The sequence below is a fragment of the Mobula hypostoma genome, chromosome 2, assembly GCF_963921235.1.
Source record: "Mobula hypostoma chromosome 2, sMobHyp1.1, whole genome shotgun sequence".
Taxonomy (NCBI): Eukaryota; Metazoa; Chordata; class Chondrichthyes; order Myliobatiformes; family Myliobatidae; genus Mobula; species Mobula hypostoma.
The window spans coordinates 49,012,315-49,035,172 of record NC_086098.1 but is presented as its reverse complement, the minus strand read 5'-3'; the positions used below and the strand labels follow the sequence as shown (position 1 = coordinate 49,035,172).

The window sequence follows — 22,858 nt, the reverse complement described above, 5'->3', positions numbered from 1 at the left end:
AGAACATAGAACATAGAAATCTACAGCACATTACAGGCCCTTTGGCCCACGATGTTGCGCCGACCATGTAACCTACTCTAGAAATTGCCTAGAATTTCCTTAGTGCATAGACCTCTATTTTCCTAATCTCCATGTTCCTATCTAAGAAGCTCTTAAAAGACCCTATTGTATCTGTTTCCAACACTGCCGCCAGCAGTGTATGTTATTTCTAACATTCAGTAATTTGTCTCCCTCCTTCTTCCCTTTCATCCATGGTCCACTGTCCTCTCCTATCAAATTCTTCCCTAATCAACACCCTCGGCCACTGCACAGAATAGTTTCCAGAACCTCAGGATGATTTCCCTCAATAAACATTTAGCTACCATAACTGAATCATTTTTTCGACAAGGAAATCCTTCAACCCATCATGAGAAAACATCAATAATGACAAATACCTATTTATATCCTTCACATGGAGATAATTCCATAAAATCCATGAACTGTCCATCAGAGTGTGATGTACGAAATCCTCCCACCTTCACTAATTTCCTTGGATTTTGTAAAATACATATCTGACATTGTTCACAAACTTGATATGTACCTTGCGATAAACCAGGGCATTACATGTTTGTTTTATAGAATCTATCAATTCCCTTCTTCAGTTTCCAGGGAAAGAGGGTACTGTGTCCTGTGGGACAATGGGATGATAGTCCCTTTATGCTACTCAGCTGTGAGCATCTTACCTGTTTCATTTGGCTGGAGGGCCCAAAGGTGCGGTGGGGCTTTGAAGAGTAAAGATTCCACATCCGCACTGAACAACAGCCCTGCGACAACTTCCTGTTCAAAGGTTGCCTCGCTCCCTGAGTACTAAAAGAAAGCCCTCACCTCCTTCCAATCACCATAGACTCCACCTAGTCGTTTCCACAAACTTCTGTCATGGCAGTCCTCGCAGACCCTTGACCGTTGGTCCAAGGTCCTTTGCCACCTTAATGCTGGAAATTGCTAGAGTTAGTTGGGGTTTCCCGTTCTCCTGATCTTGTATCATCCACTGAACCTTATGGGGAAGTGTCACTGCCATCGCAATACCAGAATCACCCACTATATTTCTGAAGTGTATAGAACAATATCTTTACTGATGTATGGGTCCAATGTCTGATGCATCATCATAACCATCATTTTGTGCCATGTCGTATGACATGTGATCATGGCTTTTGACCATGATTGTTCTTGGCAAATTTTTGTACAGAAGTAGTTTGCCATTGCCTTCTTCTGGGCAGTGTCTTTACAAGATGGGTGACACCAGCCATTATCAATACTTTAAAGAGGTTGACTGTCTGGCATTAGTGCTTGCATAACCAGGGCTTGTGATATGCACAAGCTGCTCATAACAATCATCCAACACCTGCTGCCATGGCTTCATGTGACCCTGATAGGGATGGAGTGCTAAACAGGTGCTATACCTTGCCCAAGGGTGATCTGCATGCAAGCAGTGGGAAGTAGTGCCTTACACAGCCTTTGGAAGAGACGTATCTCCACCCCACCACCCACCTGACGCATAAAATTGTCATTTCCAGCTGGGTCATAATAAGCCGTATAGTGAGATAACAGCCAATTTGTAGGCATTCAAGAAATAAGAAAGCATATGATGTATTGGCCTTCATCAACCATGGATTGAGTTCAAGAGCTGAGAGGTAACGTTGCAGCTATATAAGACCCTGGTCAGACCCCACTTGGAGTACTGTGCTCAGTTCTGGTCACCTCACTACAGGAAGGATGTGGAAACTATAGAAAGGGCGCAGAGGAGATTTACAAGGATGTTGCCTGGATTGGGGAGCATGCCTTATGAGAATAGGTTGAGTGAACTTGGCCTTTTCTCCTTGGAGTGACGGAGGATGAGAGGTGACCTGATAGAGGTGTATAAGATGATGAGAGCCATTGATTGTGTGGATAGTCAGAGGCTTTTTCCCCAGGGCTGAAATGGCTAACACGAGAGGGCACAGTTTTAAGGTGCTTGGAAGTAGGTACAGGGGAGATGTCAGGGGTAAGTTTTTTACGCAGATTGGTGAATGCGTGGAATGAGCTGCTGGCAATGGTGGTGGAGGCAGATACAATAGTGTTTTTTTAAGAGGCTCCTGGAGAGGTATATGGAGCTTACCCGAGGTAATTTCTAAAGTAAGTACATGTTCGGCACAGCATTGTGGGCTGAAAGGCCTGGATTGTGCTGTAGCTTTTCTATGTTTCTATGTGCAAAGTTAGAGGAGAGTGCGATTCAGAAATTGTTGTGACCGCCACCATGTGAGATGCGTCTAATTTTTGTTGATGTTAATCTACATCTCCTGCTGCTGTGAATGCATGATGATGGTGGTGTTATTTCCTTGCCTCCCATGCTGCATTTTGCACTGTCTACTGATGTTGAAAACTCCCAGGTTTCAGCTCTGGTTAACAGCTTCCATGATATCACTATGATTGACTGCACTCTGATATGCCTGTTACATTTGCAATTTTGCTTCGGATTGATGGTGATGTTATCAATCTAGCATGAAATTGAGAGTACAAAACCAGTATTTCTCAAGTCAAATGAGATGGTGTCAGAAATCTATCCTGTTATAGATGAGCTAATCTGAGTTGTCTGAAACCAAGCAGTAGATTCAAGAAATAATGCAAGATATTGCAAGTTGGAACATGGTTATATGAGGAATTCAGTTTAAAATGGAAAGAGGAATAAGGGCAATCAAAGTCTGTCTCAGAGAAGTGCTGATATACAGTAACAAGTGAAATGATGGCATTGATTTTACAGTGCAATAGTGGCCATTCTCCATGTAACTACTGATTGGCCCACAGGACTGGCATCAATAATGGGAATCTGGTGTAGCAAAGTAGTCCAGTCATCAACTATTTGCTATTGTTCTTTGGCTATGTTGTTATATAGTACTCCCTGAGAGATGCACTTTGGGAGCAATAACTTAGTCCTCTCAGTGAAAGTGTGTTCCACATTGTGCCGCATGTATAACATACCTGTTGATCATAATGAAGGGAGACAGCAGTGAGGGGGTCAAAGTTAGTGGATATTAATTAACTTAGGTTTTTAAAAATTGCTTGTATTTTGTGAATTAATTTTTCATTTTGATGCAGTTATACATTTTAATGTTTCTGAATATTCGGAGACATTCAGAAACATCCAAAGTTTTGGATGGCTTTTAAAAGTAGCTTAATCAGTTGCTTCATCAAGTTGGACAGGGCTTGTTCTAGCAGCATCACACGGTGAAGTTCATTTCTTGGAAGGTCTTTCCCCCCTCTAGCTCACACTGGGTGATCCACAACAGGTTAGCTGACTGAAAATTCTGAGCTGAGACAATTTCAAATTCCAAAGTAATGACTGTATACATGAGGGAGCTATTGAGTATTGTTGATGAAATATGAATACATAGCTCGGAGTGGGAGGATGACTGGGGGTTAGCCAATTTCATGAAATAACCAAGCTACATAATGACTGTGCTGGATAACTGGTATTGATCACTTACATTTTATTTCTTAGGATCAAGGTTGACTTGCTTCCAGTTTTATTGTGTGGTTTCTGTGGCTGTTATTGATGCCAATATGTCTATTCCACATATGGACTTGGAGATACCAGGTGGCAGGTTGGCTGGGTGACTTCTGCTGCTGCTTAACCAGGGAGTCTATGTTTTTTCTGATGCATATCTTTTATTTGAGATTTGCATGATTTGCAGTTACTTTTTATCTTCTCAATTTACTCCTTCATTTTAAGTAATGTATGGACCAGAGTCTTCTCAAAAGTCGGTGGCATTGTTGGACTGTTTTGAATTAACTTTGAATACATCCTTAAAACTCTTCCTCAGTCACTTAGGAACCCCTTCCTGCAAGAAAGATTGGAGTACAATCGAATATTGAACACATGAACACTGTGTTCTCCCTCATGGAGATAATTAACCTCTGTTTTGGGGTTTTGGAAATGAGGACATTGACACTGGTTCAGTTATTCTTCCGCTAATTTTGGAGGATTTTGCAGATGCATCATTAGTTATACCCTTCAAGTGCCTTGATGTGCATGCTGAGAAGGCATCTGAGACCCAAGCTGTCACTTCTGCAGCATTTCAAAGTTCAAAGTAAATTTATTTTCGAAGTTTGTATATGTCATCACATACATTTTCTTGTTGACAATCACAGTTGAACAAAGAAATAAAATAGAACCAATGAAAAACTACACACAAAGACTGACATGCAAGCAGTGCAAAAGAAGATGGATTGTGTAAATACAAAAATAATAAATAGTGAATAAATTATACTGAGAATAATAAATCAATATTGATAATAAATTATACTGAGTTTAAGGGTAATAACTTTGATCTGGTGATGTGGAGGCTCTTGTACCTCCTTTCCGATGGCAGCAGTGAGAAGAGAGCGTAGCCAGAATGGTGGAGGTCTTTGATGATGAATACTGCTTTCTTAAAACATCGCTCCTCCTAGATGTGCTCGATGGTGGTGAGCGCTTTTCTTGTGATGAACCAGAGTGTATCCGCTACCTTTTGTAGGTTTTTCTATTCTTAGGTACTTGTGTTTCCATAACAGGTTGAGATGCACTAGTCAGGATACTCTCCACTGTGCATCAATAGAAGTTTGTCAAAGTTTTCGTGTTGCCAATGTGTGTGAGAAGCATAATGAGGGTAGTCTGATACAACTTCAGTTGTGCATTTAAAGGCCCAGTTCACTGAAACTTTAATGGATGATTGAAAGAAGCAGATATAAAAAGAAGTTATGGCAAAGTAGAAAAAGATATCTCTCAATGAATGAAAACAACAAAAGCAATGTTCCTTCAGAGAGAAGTATGGCCAAGTTACAGCAGAGACCAATGTTTATGTGAGTAATGTAGTAACATAGCTACGATGTGAAAATGCGTAGATTTAGTTTAGTAGAAAAATTACCAATATTGCCAAGAAACTATAGACTATTTAGTCTATCATCAGTCTTTGGAAAACCCCGGAATCCATTACTAAGAAGGTAATTATAAGATATTTAGAAAATCAGGAAACAATCAGAGTCAACAAGTTATATGAAAGAGAAAATGTGTCTGCAGAATTTTTTTACTTAAGGTGTAATAAAAAAGAATGGATAAAATAGAACAAGTGTTTGAATTTCCAGAAGGCATTCGATAATGTGAATGGAGCTGGTAGGTAATATATCAGCATAATCTAGAAGTGACTAAGTAACAGATAAAGAGTCATTCTCGGATTCAGTCAGTGACTAGACAGGAGCAGAAGAGCGTAGTGTTGGGTACACAACTACAATATTTAGAGTCATAGAGTACTACACCACAGTAAAGTCCTGTCAGCACATTTCATCCAAGCAGAACTATTAATCTGCCTAGTCCCATCGATTTGCACCCAGACCTTAGCCCTTTCTACCTCTCCCATCCATGTACCTATCAAACTTCTCATAAAAATTGAAATTGAATATGCATCCTAAGAAGTTCCCCCCATGTTCCCCTGAAACATTTCACCTTACACCTTTAACCTTTGCCCTCTAGTTCTAATCTCACCCACCCTCTGTGGGAAAAAAAACTGCTTACATTTACTTATCTATGTCCCTCATACTTCTGTCTGCCTTTATTAAGTTACCTTGCGCTCCAGGGAATAAAATCCTAACCTATTCAAACCTTCCCTATAACTCACATCCTCAAGCTCTGGCAACATCTTTGCAAATTTTCTCTGTACCCTTTCACATTTTTTGACGTCTTTCCAGTAGGTAGGTGACCAGAACTGCACAGAATACCCTAAATAAGTCCTCACCAATATCTTACACAACATCAACATTACATCCCAAATCTGGTACTCAATACTTAATGAGTAGAGGCCAATGTGCCTAAAGCTCTCTTTATGACCATTAGTAACTGTGACACCACTTTCAAGGAATTATGGATCTTTATCTTCCCAGATCCCTCTGTTCTACCACACTCCTCATTGTACCTCAACTCACTGTGAAAATCCTAGCACTGTAAAAGAGCAACACCTCACATTTGTCTGCATTAAATTCCGTCTGCAATTTTTCAGCCTGTTTTATTTCAAGCAGGCCCACATCCCACTGCAAGCTTTCGTAGTAATCCAATTTGCTATCTTGTCCTAATGCCAAGTGACTGAACCTTCTTGATGAACCTCCTTGTCTTCAGCAACTTTCCTGATAACATCCTCAAAAAACTCTGTTTTTGGTTAGTCATAATCTACCATGCACAAAGCCAATCAGTCCATGCCTATACAAATACTTATATATCTGGTACCTAAGAATACCTTCCAATAACTTACCCACTTCTGATGTCAGGTTCAACGGTGTATAATTTCCTGGCTTATTCTTAGACCCTTTCTTTAACAAAGGAATAACTTTAGCAATCCTCCATTCCTCCTGGCACCTCATCCATGGCTAAGGATGTTTAAATATCTCTTCTAGGGCTCCTGCAATTTCTGCACTAGCCTCTCACATGGTCCATGGGAACATCTTGTTAGGCCTTGGGGATTTATCCACCCTAATTTACCTCAAGAGAGAAAGCACCTCCTCCTCTGTAATTTGTTTATGGTCCATGACCTCTCTGCTGCTTTTCCTCACTTCTATAGATTCTGTGTCTGCCTCCTGCACAAATACAGATGCAAAAATTCCCCATTCTCTTTCAGTTCATTCATAGATGACTACTTTGGTCTTCAATAGGACTAATTATGTCCCCTGCTGTCCTTTCGCCTTCTTTTAGCCCTCCTAGTTTTTCTTCTAAAGTATTCTCTTGCATTTCTTTTAATTCTCAAGTACCTTATTTGTTCCTTGCTGCCTATACCTGCTTATGCATCTGCTTCTTCTTAACAAGGGCCTCAATATCTCTCAAAAATCAAAGTTCCATAAACCTGTTATCCTTTGCTTTTATTCTGACAAGAACATAAAAAATCTCAAAATTTCACTTTTGAGGGTCTTACCAAGCACGCCTTTACCAGCAAATAACCTGTCGCAATCCACAATTGCCACATCCTTTCAGGTGCCATCAAAATTGGCCTTTCTCCAATTTAGAATCTTAACCCAAGGCCCAGAACTATCATCACCATAATTACTTTGAAATTAATGGCATTATGATCTCTTAATTCAAATGCGTTCCCCTACACGAACATCTGTCACCTGCCCTGACTCTTCCCCTAATAGGAGATTTTCTCTAGTTATGTCCTCTCTGTATTGATTAAGGAAACTTTCCTGAACATATCTGGGAAACCCTATCCCATTCATCGCTTTTTCAGTATGGGTGGCCCAGTCAATTTATGAAAAGTTAAAATCACCTACTATCACAATCTTATGTTTCTTGCAATAGTCTGCAATGTCTCTTCAAATTTGCTCCTCTAAATCCTGCTGAATATTGGGTGGTCTGTAATATAATACCATAAACCTGCTCATCCCATTCTTATTCCTCCGTTCCACCCATATAGCCTCAGTGGGAGAGGATTTTAAGTCTGTCCTGTCTGAGCAGTGCTGTGACATTTCCCCGACTAGTAATGTCACCCCTCCCCCTTTAATCCCTCCCGCTCTATCGTGTATAAAACAGCAGAACCCCAGAACACTGAGCTGCCAGTCCTGCCTCTTCTGCCACCACATCTCATTTATGGCTACAATGTCATAATGCCCTAAGCTCGTCTGAATGTCTGATAATACTCATTGCACTGAAATATGCACAACACAGAACATTATTCCCATCATGCTCATCCTTTTGATTCCTGTCTTTGTGCGTAGTCTTAATAATATCTTTTTCTCAACCACTCCACCATCTGCTCTGTCACTCTCAGTCCCATCCCCCTACTACTCTAGTTTAATTACACCCTCTGCCCCGCCATGTAGCACTAACAAACCGTCCCAAAAGAATCCATTTGAGATGCAAACCATCCCTTCTGTACAGGTCCCATCTTCCCTGGGAGAGAGCTCAATGATCCAAATAGCTGAAGCCCTCCCCCTTGCACCATCTCCTTAGCCACGTGCTGAGCTATATTATCTTCCTATTTCTGGCCTCACCTGCACATGGCAAAGGCAGCAATCCTGAGGCCACAGTCTTGGAGGTTCACTCTTCTAACTTAACACCTAATTTCTTGATCTCACTTTGTAGGACCTCGTTACATTTCCTACCCATGTCATTGGTACCAACATAGACTATGATCTCTGGATGCTTAATCTCCCACTTTAGAATGCTGTGGACCTGACCTGAGATGTCCCTGTCGCTGGCACCCGGGAGGTAACTACTCTCTGACAATCTCATTCTCACTCACAGAAACTCCTGGCTGTTTCCTTAATGAATGAATAACCTAACATTACAGCTTGCATCTTTACCCCACTTCCCCCTTCACTTTTGAGCCATGGAGTCGGACACAGTGCAAGAGACATGACTACCTCTGTAACTTTCCTCAGCTCGTTCATGCCCCCCAGCAGCATCCAAAGCCCTACTGGATGCCCCATTCTACCTTAAGGAGCAGAAAACTCCACACCATTTCTCTCACGTCTGACCAGAAACAGCCATTTACAATGAAAGCATGGAACAAGAGATTTTTCAAGAGTCCCTTCCCTTGTATATTCCTAGCAAACATCCAAGCCATTGGACAAAAGTATGTTAAATCTAGACCTGACTATCAGATTAAGTGAGGGTCTACTGTGTGCTCTGATTTACAGAGACATGGTTCACATAACTTTCACTTAACTGTTCCATAGAAACTGAGGACCTCAATTTAGTGGCTGGACCATAGAACTTTCTTGGGAAAAATAAGAGGTGGAGTTGTCTTGTGGGAGAGTCCTACTTATAGCCTACAAAATCATATTACTGCCTTTGATAAGATAATTCCAAACTTCTTGACCTAGGTCTCAGAGAAACCACCCCCCCCCCCCCCGGATTACACCTCCCGCAATGAAACCCTTGATCTCCTGAGTGGCAGACCACAGTCAGTCAGATGGACAGCAACTCCTTTGCCGCATTTTTCTCCACACTGGTGCCTCATGAAGTCACATCCTCATCCCTTACTTTACCCCCTATGCACTCATGATTGTGTGGTCAAATTAACTTCTAACTCCATTCACAAGTTTGCAAAAGACAGCACTGTCATCGTCCAGATCATAAACAATGACAAGAGGGAGTACAAGGAGGAGATAGAGAGCCTGGGAGTATGGTGGTAAGACAACAATCTTCTCCTCAGTGTCAGCAAAACAAGAACTATTCATTGACTCTGGGAAGGAAGATGGAGTACATGTCTGTCTGTATCAATGTAGCTGCGATGGAGATGATTGACAGCTTCAAATTCCTGCCTGTAAATATCATAGGATCTTGTCCTGGTCCAGCTACATTGACATTATGGCCAAGACAACACACACAGCAATGCTACTACTTCTCAGGAGGCAAAGGAAATTTAGCATATCCACTATGAGCTTCACCCATTCTTGCAGAGGCACCACAGAAGGCATCCTCTCCGGATGATTCACAGCTCCGTGGCAACTGCTCTGCTTAAGACTGCAAGACATTCCAGAGAGTTATGAACTCAGTCCAGTTGAATACACAAATCAGCTTCCCCTCTATGGAATCTACCTACACTTCCTACCGCCTTCAGAGAGCACTCCATAAATCATAGACCACTTCCATCCTGGTCATTGTCTCTGCTTCCTTCCTTTGGACAGAAGATTCAAAAGTTTGATAATGTGTAAGGACAGTTTCTATACTGCTATTACAAGACTTTGGAATAAACCTCTTATCTGATAAAGATGAACTCTTGATTTTCAGTCTACCTCATCATGGCCTATTCATTGTATTTGTCTACCTGCACAGCACTTTCTCTGTATCTGTAACAGCATAATCTGTATTTGGTTTTTGTTTTCCTTGTCACACACAAGTACATTGAAGTTGTATGAAATGATCAGTCTGAATGGCAAGCAAACCAAATTTTTTCACTGCATCTTAGTACATGTGACAGCAATAAGCCAACCATCACATTCTCTGCTCTATCATTTTGTGATCCCAGCCAATCCCACTTTCCTGGCTGCATTCTGATAAGCATCCCTTCTATTTTATCTAAGATTCCCAAACTACAGGAACAAAACTTACAGACACTTGTTCCTAATCACAGCTAACCATGTGGAACAGCATATAGATCACAAACTCCACTATTTCCCTTCTGTGTCCTCCATGTGTCAGATATCAGTACAATTGGTGGATTTGGACACGCACAGTAACAGTGAAACACAACTGGTAATCCATATAACATTCATCTGTCCAATGCAGCAGCAAATTCCAACAAAATGGAGGCCTGGATAATTGTTGCTTAAGGAGAATCTACCTAAATGGGGCACAAGCCAAACAGTGCAGCAATGGAACTTATTTTCCAGTGAGACCTCTAAGTTAAGCACGTTTTCCTTTTAGGCTGCAAGCACTGAAGAATTTTGCAAAAGGTGTGTCCTCAGAAAGAAAAAAGCAGACAGAAGCTCTCACCTTTCATCTAAGACAGGTAATCATGGAAAACATGCATCATTCCAAACAACCATACAATAACCAGAATCCCAGCATTACATAAATGTTAGCAACAAAATTTATTTTGTCACTTCTTGATATTATTTTCAAAGAATGCAGATGGTTAGATTAAGGCATTTCTTCAATATAAATGAGGATCAAACACGTAGAAAGAAAATAAAGTTGCTTCACTTAATCCAAAGGGATGTAGATAAAAAAAAGGGCTGCATTAAATATTTACACTTTAATGCAGTCTCCTGTTTTCCTTTTGTCCCGATAAGTGCATTAAATTTCATTAGAAACACTTGATTGACTACAATGTACATAGCTCACTGCACATAGCATGAGATCGCTGTAGGAAAGATATTTTTATTTACTCCAAAAGCTGCTTGCAGAGGCACTCATAGCTTCATAGAGTATTGCAGCACAGAAGGAGGTCAGTTGTCTCACCTACCTTTGCTATTGTTATCCAATTAGTTGCTCTTCACTGATTTTTCTTTTCCATAATGCCACAATTTGTGAAATTTCTCCGAAAGTTTTTTTTATTGAATCTATTCCAACATTCTTCCAATTTGTGAATTTCAGATCATTGTGTCACGTTGTGACGTAGAGAATTCCTGTATTGAATTCAGTGAGAATGGCTACAGGAATTACGTTGCAATGTTTGTATGTGATGCGGGAATTCTGGAAGACATCTAGCCTCCCAGATAACCACAAGTGCTCCAGGTTCTCCTCAGACAATGTATTAAGGAACTGGAGCTGCAGTTCGATGGCCTTCAGCTCATACTGGAATCTGAAGAGATGATAGATAGGAGCTACAGGGAGATGGTCATCCCTAACTTGCAGGAGACAGCGACTATCGGGAGAGAGAAGGGAAATGGGCAGCCAGTAAAGAGTGCCATGTTGGATACTGTTGAGCAGAATGACGTACTGGGTGTCTGGAGCTGAGTCTGGTGGGGTGGCTCAGAGTGGAAGGGTGGAGAAGAAGACTGTATTAGTGATAGGGGATTCTAGAGACAGAAGAGTAGACATGAGGTTCTGTGGACACAATAGAGACACACAGATAGTATGTTGCCTCCAAAAAGCAAGAGTCAGAGACATTTGGGATTGGGTCCATGATATTTTAAAAAGGGGCAGGGTGAGCAGCTGGAGGTCTGGTACATATTGGCACCAATGACGTAGTTAGGTAAAGGGAGAAGACACTGAAGAGCAAATTTAGGGAGCTGGGTAGTAAGCTGTAAAGCAAGTCCTCCAGAGTAGTAATCACGGGATTGCTGGCCGTGCCTCGCACCAGTGAGGGTAAAAATAGAATGACTTGGCAGATGAATGTGTGGCTGAGGAACTGGTGCAGGGTGCAGGGTTTCAGATTTCTGGATCATTGAGATATCTTCTGGGGAAGGTATGACCTGTACAAAAGAAACGAATTACACCTTAGCCCGAGGGGAACCAATATCCTGACAGACAGGTGTGCTAGAACTGTTGGGAGAGTTTAAACTAATTTGGTAGGGGAATGAGAACCTGAGTGATATAGCTGAGCATAAAACTATTGGGTTCCAAGCAGATACAGTGTGTAGTGACATAGCAGGAGGGACAAGCAAATGATGGACAAAATTGGTGAATTTGTTTCAGTTGATATAATTCTAAATAAATTGGTACTTGAAATACAGCAAATTTTGAAACAATTCTCTTTGTTTGTTTATTGAAAACAAACTGCCCTCAAGATTGCACTGAAGTGCTCTTCTCAAGTTTTTAAACTCCACAGATGCTGGAATATTTAGCATTTCCAGACTTTGTGGATGAAACCAGATCTGTTGAGTATATGGATTTGTTGTCTTGTGAACTTCATATTTCCAGTGAATAATCAAATGTTTTGTTACTCATACGTTTTGCCATACTTGCTCCAGTTATAGCTACAAGTGACACAAGGAAGTGCATAAGTGACAATGAGCCATCAATTCCCAGATGAGCACAGTGTCTTTTGTGCTCGCTTTGATGGGGAGAACAGTGCACAGCCACACGAGCCTCCACATCTCTGGATGATCCTGGAATCCCAGTTTCCGAAGCCAATGTCAACAGATCCTTCAAGAGGGTGAACTCACAAATGGCACTTGGTGGGAGTACCTAGCTGTGCACTAAAGATCTGGGTAGACTATCTGGTTCAAGTATTTACAGACATATTCATTCTTTCGCTTCTGTGGCCTGAGATTCTTACCTGCTTCATAAAGTATTGTATCATTCACTGAGAAGAACTTGATGACCTGTTTCATTAACTTGGTTTTGATGCAAATCAATTCCTGCTTCAGAAGTGACCTGGATCCATTCCAATTTGCCAACTGCATCGAGATGTCAACAGCAGATGCGATTTCTCTGGCTCTAGTCCATCTGCCCAGAAGGAGCACATATATCAGACTGCTGTTTCTTGTCCGCAGCTTGACGTTCAACAAAACCATCCCATTCAATCATATCATCAGGCTTCAACACCTGGACCATTGTACTTTCCTCTGCAACTGGATCCCCAAATTCCTCATTGGTAGATGTCAATCATTGAGAATTGGTAATCAGATTTCCTCACTGGCTATCAACACGGGTGCACCTCAGGGCTGTGTGCCTAGCTCTTTGCTCTGCTCCCTATACATACATAACTGCGCGTCTACGCATAAGTCCAATGCCATATACAAAGTCACCAATGACACCACTTCTGGGTGAAGTGTGGGTTGAGTTACAATGGAAAGGCAAGATGGGACACCAGTTTGAGTGACTCTGCAATAACAGCTTCTCAGCCAGCATCAGTAAAACTAAGTCCTGATGAAGAGTCTCAGCCAGAAATGTCAATTGTTTACTCTTTTCCATCGATGCTGCCTGGCCTGCTGAGTTCCTCCAGCATTTTGTGTGTGCTCCTCAGTAAAGCGATGAATGAGATTGAAACATCAAGGTGAGTACGGACGTTTGGAGATCATTTGGGTGTTCCAGTGCTCTGCCGTCTCCGAGAGAATTCCAAAAGGCAGAGGCTGCATGCATGAACCTCGTAGCAGGTAGACTGCAGGATGGAATGTAAGCTAATGTTTGTCTCCATTTTGCCAATTAAAGCAACGAGGACGATTGAGTTATCAAAAGGAGTGTGAAGGATGAGCACCGGTTGCCTGTCTTCTGTTCACTCTGCTACACTACCAGAGAGGGTAGAGCTGGCTGCTGCAGAGAGTGTCGCCCAGGTTATTTCTGCATTTTCAATGTCATGTTTTTCAGTCTTATAGTTTTTATATTCTGTGTTTTTTCACCTGATCTTCTTGTTTTACTTTCCTGCGGGAGGAATGATTTGGGAATCGATGTGCCTGATCTGTTTTGTTGATTTTTTTTGTACATGGAGGTGGGATTTGGGGGTTGATCATAATGCTGCCTTTCTTTTATTTCTTGGTATCATGGAACATAGAAACATAGAAAACCTACAGCACAATACAGGCCCTTCAGTCCACAAAGCTGTGCCGAACATGTCCCTACTTAGAACTACCTAGGCTTTACCAATAGCCTTCTATTTTTCTAAGCTCCATGTAGCCATTCATGAGTCTCTAAGAAGACCCTACCATTTCTGCCTCCACCACCATCACCGGCAGCCCATTCCATGCACTCACCACTCTCTGCGTAAAAAAACTTATCCTTGACATCTCCTCTGTACCTACTTCCAAGCACCTTAAAACTATGCCCTCTTATGTTAGCCATTTCAGCCCTGGGGAGAAACCTCTGACTATCCACACGATCAATGCCTCTCAATATCTTGTACACCTCTATCAGGTCACTTCTCATCCTCTGTCGCTCCAAGGAGAAAAGGCCGAATTTATTCTACCTATTCTCATAGGGCATGCTCCCCAATCCAGGCAACATCCTTGTAAATCTCCTCTGGACCCTTTCTATGGTTTCCACGTCCTTCCTGTAATCAGGCGACCAGAATTGAGCACCGTACTCCAAGTGAGGTCTAACCAGGGTCCTATATAGCTACAACATTACCTCTCGGCTTTTAAACTCAATCCCACAGTTGATGAAGGCCAATGTACCGTATGTCTTCTTTACCACAGAGCCAACCTGCGTAGCAGCTTTGAGTGTCCTATGGACTCAGACTCCAAGATCCCTCTGATTCTCCACATTGCCAAGAGTCTTACCATTAATGCTATATTCTGCCATCATATTTGACCTACCAAAATGAACCACCTCACACTTATCTGGGTTGAACTCCATCTGCCACTTCTCAGCCCAGTTTTGCATCCTATCAATGTCCCGCTGTAACCTCTGACAGCCCTCCACACTATCCCCAACACCCCCAACCTTTGTGTCATGGCTACCTGGAGATTTGAAGAATTTCAGAGTTGTATACTTTGATAATGAATGAACCTTTGAAAACCAAAGAACTGATTATTGACTTCAGGAAGGAGAAGGAGTGGGAACATGTTCTAGACTACATTGGTGAATGAACAGTGAAGAAGCTTCATAGTTTTGTTACCCTGTGGGTTAACTTATCAGAAGAACTGTCCTGGGCCCAGCACATGCATGTTGTCACAAGAAAAACATGCCGGTGTCTTTACTTTATTGGAAGGTTAAGGAGGTTTGGTATATCACCAAACACTCTAACAATTCTCTACAGATATACTGTTGAAGGTATTCTGACTGGTTGCAGCATGGCCTAGCAAGGAATTCGAAAGTGCAGGAACTCAAAGGCAACAGGAGTCTGGCACTTTGTGAGCGAGAGTGCAAACAAAGTACAGAAAAAAAAAACATTTTTAAAAAAAGGGTGACGTGGTTGTGTAGTGGCTAGTGTAAAGCTTTCCAGTGCCCAGCAAATGAGGTTCAGTTCTGCAGCTGTCTGTAAGGAGCTTGTATGTCCTCCCTGTAGCTGCATGGGTTTCTTCCAGGTGCTCTGGTTTCCTCCCACATTCCAAAGATTAGTAAATTAATTGGTCACATAGGTGTAATTGGGCAGCACAGGCTCAATGGACTGGAAGGTTACTGCTGTATCTCTAAATAAAAAGATGCTACAGAGATTAGTGGAGCTTAGCTCAATACAATTCTGACATGTCCTTCCCCACCATTAGTAGTATGGAGGCACCATCTATCATCAAAGATCCCTACCATCCGGGCTATGCCATCATCTTGCAGCTAAGATTAGGCAGATAGTACAGAATCAAGAAGTTTCACACGACCAGGCTCAAGAACAGCTGCTTCCCTTTGGCCATTTGAATCTTGAACCAACCTGCATAACCCTATTCACTACCTCAGTTTAGAAAAACTATGACTACTGCAATGGACTTTTTTTTTGTTCTAGTTATGTTCCTTGTATAGTTTTGTATTTTTTTATTTACTTTTCTTTTGCTTATGAAATTTGTGTATCTGATGCTATGAAATGATGGTGCTGCTGCAAGTGAGTTTTTCATTGTAGCTGTGTGTACAGTCCTTAGGGAATGTGACAGTTCAATTTTGACTTTGACTTTTATGAGTGCGTTGTGATCTGCAACATCCACACTTGGTTTGGCAAGAACACACACAGGGAAAATATAAAGCTGTTATATAAATAAAACCAGTATAAACTAAAGAGTGTGGGTGAATGAGACTCCATCAAAGAGTTATATGGTTCTAATAAAATCGTTACCGCTGCTACAGTACCATTTTGTGATTCTAGGAAGTCCCATTTCTATTATTCCATTCTAATAAATTTCTCTAATATTTTTATGTTTCTTAAAATATGAAAACTAAACTCGGGAACACATGTCCTAACTGATGCCTAGCCAGTAAGTTTTATCATAATGCTATTACTCTGTGCCTATAGTTATTAATCAAGAATTCCATGGAAGGAAAGCAAGGAACTTCCCACTTGCTTCAAAAAGGCAAACATTATACCAGTGCCTAAGAAGAATAATGTGAGCTGTTTTAATGACTATCGCCCGGCAGCACTTACACCTCCAGTGATGAAGTGGTTTGAGAAGTTGGTCATGACTAGACTGAACTCCTGTCTCAGCAAGGACCTGGAGCCATTGCAATTTGCCTATCCCCATGATAGGTCAACTACAGACACAATCTCAATAGCTCTCCAAATGACTTTAGACCACCTGGACAACACAAACACCTATGTCAAGATGCTGTTCATCGACTATAGCTCAGCATTTAATACCGTCATTCCCACAATCCTGATTGAGAAGTTGCAAAACCTGGGCCTCTGTAGCTCCCTCTGCAGTTGGATCCTCAACTTCCTAACCGGAAGACCACAATCTGTATGGATTGGTGATAACATATCCTCCTCGCTGACAATTAACACTGGCGTACCTCAGGGTGTGTGCTTGGCCCACTAGTCTACTCTCCATATACACATGACGATGTGGGTAGGTATAGCTCAAATACCATCTATAAATTTGCTGATGATACAACCATTGTTGGTAGAATCTCAGGTGGTGACGAGCTGGCGTACAGGAGTGAGATATGCCAACTAGTGAAGTGGTGCCACAGCAACAACCTGGCACTCAACGTCAGTAAGATGAAAGAGCTGATTGTGGACTTCAGGAAGGGTAAGACAAAGGAACACATACCAATCCTCATAGAGAGATCAGAAGTGGAGAGAGTGAGCAGCTTCAAGTTCCTGGGTCCCAACATATCGAAGCAGTTATAAAGAAGGCAAAACAGCGGCTGTACTTCATTGGGAATTTGAAGAGATTTGGCATGTCAACAAGTAGACTCAAAAACTTCTGTAGATGTACCATGGAGAGCATTCTGACAGGCTGCATCACTGTCTGGTATGGAGAGGCTACTGCACAGGACCAAAAGAAGCTGCAGAGGGTTGTAAATCTAGTCAGCTCCATCTTGGGTACTAACCTACAAAGTACCCTGGATATCTTCAGGGAGCAGTGTCTCAGAAAGGCAGCGACCATTATTAAAACCCTCCAGCACCCAGGACATGCTCTTTTCTCACTGTTACCATCAGGTAGATACAGAAGCCTGAAAGCACACACTCAGTGATTCAGGAACAGCCTTTTCCCCTCTGCCATCCGATTCCTGAATGGACATTGAACCTTTGGACATTACCTCACTTTTTAATATATAGTATTTCTGTTCTATGCATGATTTTTAATCTATTCAATATATGTATACTGCAATTGATTTACTTATTCATCTTTTTTCTTCTATATTATGTATTGCATTGAACGGCTGCTGCTAAGTTCTCAAATTTCACATCACATGCCGGTGATAATAAACCTGATTCTGATTCTGATTCTGACCTCCTTTTCCATCAGCTTTATGTACCTGCCAGTGTTAGAAATGCTGTCAACAATGATAGTTGATACTTGATTTATTGCTTCTCTCCATTGCTAAATCCTCTGAGGTTTGTCTTCCCCAGATAGCCATAGAATACAGAAAAGCATATAAGTAGTTGAAAGAAAGACATCAACCCCCCCCACATGAAAAGAAAGAGAAACAAAAACTTGCAAACCCCAAACACCCCAAGTCCTCCCGCACACAAAAACTAACGTATCACCCAGCCCCCAGCCTGCAATCTGCAACAAGAAAGAATAGGTGAGAACATTTTGAAAAAAACTGTAAGAGGCCAATACCAAAGTTCAAAGTACATTTGTTATCAAAGTATGCATGGTTCATACAACCTTGAGATGCAGCTACGAAAAACAGAGATCCAATAAAAAAAGACGTCAAACACCCAAATGTACAGACAATAGAACAAAAACATGTGCAAACAATAAGAGCAAGCAAATAGCATTCAGAACTGAAGTTCACAAAGTGAGTCCATGCTGTGATAGTTGCAGGTCACAGTTCAGTGCAAAGGTAAGTACCCCCCACAGGGCAGTGGGCTGAAGTTCAGTGCAGAGTCAAGATTGAGCCAACCTGTCCCTCCCCTCTGGCTCGGATACCCTGATCTTTTCCATCTGGGCTGGTACTTCAATCGTCCAACCCTCAGGTCATTCCTTGCTCTTGGGCATTGTCCCTGCAAATTTGATGCACTCTCTGACTGGTGCCCCGCTACCTCAATTTAGCTCGTACCCAACTTTTTCAGTTCGCCTCGGCGCTTAAATCGATCAAGTATTTCCACACTCTCAGGCCCACGTCCGGTTGCCACCATCTTGATTCTGCGTCACCTCCACTCTGCTTGTCTCATTTCTGGCGAACTGAATTGCATCCAAGTCCGTACCGGCCATTCCACATTCTCCATCCCGGAACCCACTGCCTCATTTCCGCCCATACACACCACGCCGCAAGTTTCAGTTCCCACCACAAAAATGCCAGGTCACACAGATAGTTCCAAAGCTCAACTCCAACAGGGAAGGTATACTCTATTGGTTGCCACAATTGTTTATCAGAAGAAGTGTGATTAATAAAGTATTTAGTTGGTTTCTTTGTTTTATTGGCAATAAGAAATTAGTCACTGACCTTCACCAGCACTATCTTAAACTGGAAGAAATACAGTTTCAATATGAACTGTAATCCAACCCATAATCCTCAGAATTCTGATAACATCCCTGAGAGCATTGGGACCCAGCAGCCCCTGTGGCGGCAGCAACTTGAACGAGCGGCTTCTCTGAGTCTTTGTGCCTTTTGGACATCCTGTATCAGTTCATAACAAATTATTTTGGATTATAGTGATTGTTGACACTGAGGTAACAATAGACCGGCAGAGTGACACAGCAAGTAAAGCCACTGCCTTGCAGCACCAAGTATTCTGGGTTCAAACCTGACCTCTGGTACTATTCACATGGATTGACATCCCAGTTGGTAGTTTAATGGGCCACTTTAAATTGCCCCCCAGTGTGCGGGTAAACTGGGGATTTCTCAGTGAGATGCTCCACACAATGCAGGCTGAATGCCACCTATATTGCATATGGTAAGTGTAGCAGATAGTTGGTATAAGATACAGGAGCAGAATAAGGCCTATTAAACCCTTTGAGTTTGCTCTGCCATTTCATCATGGCTGATGCATTTTCCTCTTAGTCCCAATCTCCTGCCTTCTCCCCGTAACCCCTCATAGCCTGACTAATCAAGAATCCATCAATCTCTCCTTAAATATACCCAATGACAGCCTCCACAGCCAGCTGTGGCAATGAATTCCACAGATTCACCACTTTCTAGCTAAGGAAATTCCTCATTATCTCTTTTCTAGATGGACATCCCTCTTTTCAGAGATTGTGCCCTTTGCTTCTAGACTCCCCCACGACAGAAAACGTCTTCTCCACAATAGGAAACATTCTTTCCACATCCACTCTATCAAGGCCTTTCAACATTGCACAGGTTTCTTTTTATAAACCAGCTACCCCATCCTCAGACCTATCAGTCTGGTTCCCATCCCCCTGCCAAATTAGCTTAAACCCTTCCCAACAGCTCTAGCAAACCAGCCCACAAGGATATTGGTCCCCCTCAGGTTCAGGTGTAAACCGTCCTTTTTGTACAGGTCATAGCTTCCCCAGAAGAGATCCCAATGATCCAGAAATCTGAACCCCTGACCCCAGTACCAGTTCCTCAGCCATGCATTTATCTGCCCAATGCTCCTATTTTTACCCTCACTGGCACATGGCACAGGCAGCAATCCAGAGATTACTACCCTGGCAGTCCTGCTTTTCAGCTTTCCACCTAGCACCCTCAAATCTCTCTTCAGGACCCCCTCACCTTTCCTACCTATATCCTTGGTGCCAATATATACCGAGACTTCTGGCTGTTCACCCTCTCTCTGAAGAATGCCATGGACCCAATTCGAGACATCCCTGACCCTGGCACCTGGGAGACAACATACCATCTGGGTATCTCTTTCACATCCACAGAATCTCATCTCTATCCCTCTAACTATGGCATCTCCTATCACCACTGCAGCCCGCTTCACCTCTCTTCTTTTCTGAGTCAGAGCTTTAGACTCAGTGCCTGAGAACTGGTCACCGTTGCTCCCTCTTGGTAGGTCAATTCCTTTAGTAGTATCCAAAATGGTACACTTATTGTGGGGAACGGCCACAGGGGTACTCTGTACTGGCTGCCCATTTCCCTTCCCTCTGACAGCCACCCAGTTACCTGCAATCTGAGGTGACTACCTTCCTGTAGCTTATCTCTATCATTTCCTCAGTCTCCCGTATGAACCAAGTGTCTTTGAGCTGTACCTCTAGTATCAACCAAGGTCCCAGCAATGGCAATGAGATAAAATGACTGGAAAATCTGTTTTAGTGATATAAAGTCAACGCAGGGGTGGTCTCCAGAATAACTCTCTTGCCTCTCTTCGAATAAAGATTTGAGATCCCTAATATTCCTCTGACGGAGCTTACAGGATTTTGGATTAATATTTCATCTGAAGATAAGAACAATGTTTTCAGTATTTTTCTGAAGTAACATGAAGCATGAAGCTGGTACAGGTGAACTCCTTTAATGTGCAGAGATGTGAAGCAGATGGATATCTAGTTTCATATGCTGCTTCAATTTTACAAATAATTTCACTGGATTCTACACCGTGATTGCTGAAAAGGAGCCAAAAGTATCACTTGTTTTATCTCACATCAATTTTGGATTGGTTTGCCTGGCATCTGTGTTATTCAGCAGATTGTGAAAGATGTTTCTTTAAACATCACTTCTTCTGAAGGTATTGAAACAATTTGATTATAATTGCCAAAATAGCATAATAAGTCGATGTTTATTGCACACATACCGTTACTGGGCTATACATGCTGCAAGTCTGATTATTTAATGCTTGCAATTTAGTTTGAGGCTAAAGTTAATTTACAAATCAGGAGGCAACAAAACCCGGAGTATTAAATGCTGAAAGCTAAATCTCTCCATGTTAATTTCCATATGAACCAATTTGCTATGGATTGTCATTATGCTTAATTGTGCAATTTTGAAAACATTAAACTCTTGCACAGCTGAGCACTGCCATCTGCTAACAGAGATTATTACCTTACCACCCCTATGGTCCAGTGACAGCAACGTTATATGAATCTCAATGGAACCTAGGTGTGTAGCCTTAAGTTTCAGGGCCCATGATTTTCCTGCACACAGGGCAAAGATGGGGACAACTTGGCTGTATCATTGTGTTTGGTTCTTTCCTGCCTTTAAGTGATCTCTCTCTGCATGGAACTCCCCATATGGAAAGGAGTGTTCCCCATAAGCAGGTCACCGCCAAGGAATTTTGGATGATTTGACAAAGAGTTTAGTGAAAAGCCAATATGCCTCAACTGAATAGAAGGTCATTCCCATCAAGAATTGATTGCTATAGCTTTCAGACAAAGAAATAAATATCATACAGGTAAACTTTTGTCGTACCAGCTTTGGTTCGTGTAGTTGGTGTCTTATCTAACTGCGAATGCTTCCTACGTAACTGTGCTTGAGTCACAATCTGTAACAAAATCTGTAAAAAAAAAACATTCAGTGAAATTATACCAAAATGGAAACATCAATACAATGGAACCTCCACAGAATACACAACTGCCTGTGATTACAAATAAGTAAGGATTTTCTTTCTGATTTTTAAAAAGATGAAATAGGCCACATGCTGTTTTTTATTGAAATAGAGGAGCAAAATGTATGAATTATTATGGCTATTTGATTTTTTAAAAATCAAGTAAAGTGAGTCACTGCCAGAAGAAGACAATCAAAAATGGGAAATTGCGTTGAACTTTTATGAAGTCTTTGTTGGAGCACACTTGTTAGACCACGAGGCATAGGAGCGGGATTAGGCCATTTGGCCCATCGAGCCTGCTCCAACATTCAATCATGGCTGACCTTTTTCTTCCCCTCCTTAACCCCATTCCCTGGCATTCTCCCCATAATCTTTGATGCCATGTCCAATCAAGTACAACCTGGCCTCCACAGCTGCCTGTGGTAACCAATTTCACGAATGTACCACCCTCTGGTGAAAGAAATTTCTCCACATCCCTGTTTTAAATGGCTGCCCCCTATCCTGAGGCTGAGCCATCTTGTCCCAGACTACCCCACCATGGGAAACATCCTTTCCATGTCTACTCTGCCAATGCCTTTCAACATTCAAAAGGTTTCAATAAGATCCCCCCTCATCCTTCTAAATTCCAGTGAGTACAGACCCAGAGCAATCAAACATTCTTTGTATGATAACCCTTTCATTCCTGGAATCACACTTGTGGATCTCCTCTGAGCTCTCTCCAATGCCAGCACATCTTTCCTTAGATGAGGAGACCAAAACAATTTACAATACTCAAGCTGAGGCCTCACCAGTGTCTTATAAAGCGTCAGCATCACATCCCTGCTCTGGTATTCTAAACCTCTTGAAATGAATGCTGACATTGCTCTTACTGTCCTCACCACTGATTCTGCCTGCAAGTTAACCTTTACGGTGTTGTGCACAGGGACTCAGAAGTCCCTTTGCATCTCAGACTTTTAGAC

At 42.0% G+C, this 22,858-nt stretch overlaps 1 long non-coding RNA gene across 1 annotated transcript in view; it reads left to right on the top strand.

The window, feature by feature from the left end:
- Nucleotides 1-22,858, top strand: part of LOC134358658 (uncharacterized) — a 107,553-nt gene that overhangs the window by 3,377 nt on the left and 81,318 nt on the right. Inside the window, exon 2 of the long non-coding RNA XR_010020917.1 lies at nt 10,403-10,487. This is a non-coding gene — a long non-coding RNA (uncharacterized LOC134358658). The remainder of the gene's footprint in view (nt 1-10,402; nt 10,488-22,858) is intronic.